The sequence below is a fragment of the Penaeus monodon genome, chromosome 32 (genome assembly GCF_015228065.2).
Source record: "Penaeus monodon isolate SGIC_2016 chromosome 32, NSTDA_Pmon_1, whole genome shotgun sequence".
Lineage (NCBI taxonomy): Eukaryota > Metazoa > Arthropoda > Malacostraca > Decapoda > Penaeidae > Penaeus > Penaeus monodon.
The window spans coordinates 35,827,244-35,827,506 of NC_051417.1; the positions used below are offsets into that span (position 1 = coordinate 35,827,244).

A 263-nucleotide genomic window follows, 5' to 3' on the forward strand; every position below is an offset into this window, starting at 1 on the left:
GGTTGCATATTGTATCTTATGACATTATTGTAAATTTGTTAATTTGAATTATGATTTTTCAAGGGCTGTTGAAAGAACATAATAAGCACAGTACTTGTATATTCTACCTTTTTAGTCTAATGTCTCTCTTATCAGAATCATCATATAAAGTTGAATTACCTTTATATGGCCAGAATAGTTTCAAGAATGTGGATGAGGTGAGGTCATCACTCCATGCTCACACCTTGCTTGTACCTTCCCCCGCCCCCCTCAATAAAGCAGTC

The 263-nt window shown here is 35.7% G+C and overlaps 1 protein-coding gene across 1 annotated transcript in view; it reads left to right on the forward strand.

The window, feature by feature from the left end:
* LOC119593850 (palmitoyltransferase ZDHHC18-like) overlaps positions 1 to 263 on the forward strand; it is a gene marked incomplete at its 5' end in the record, with an annotated part of 40,540 nt that overhangs the window by 37,717 nt on the left and 2,560 nt on the right.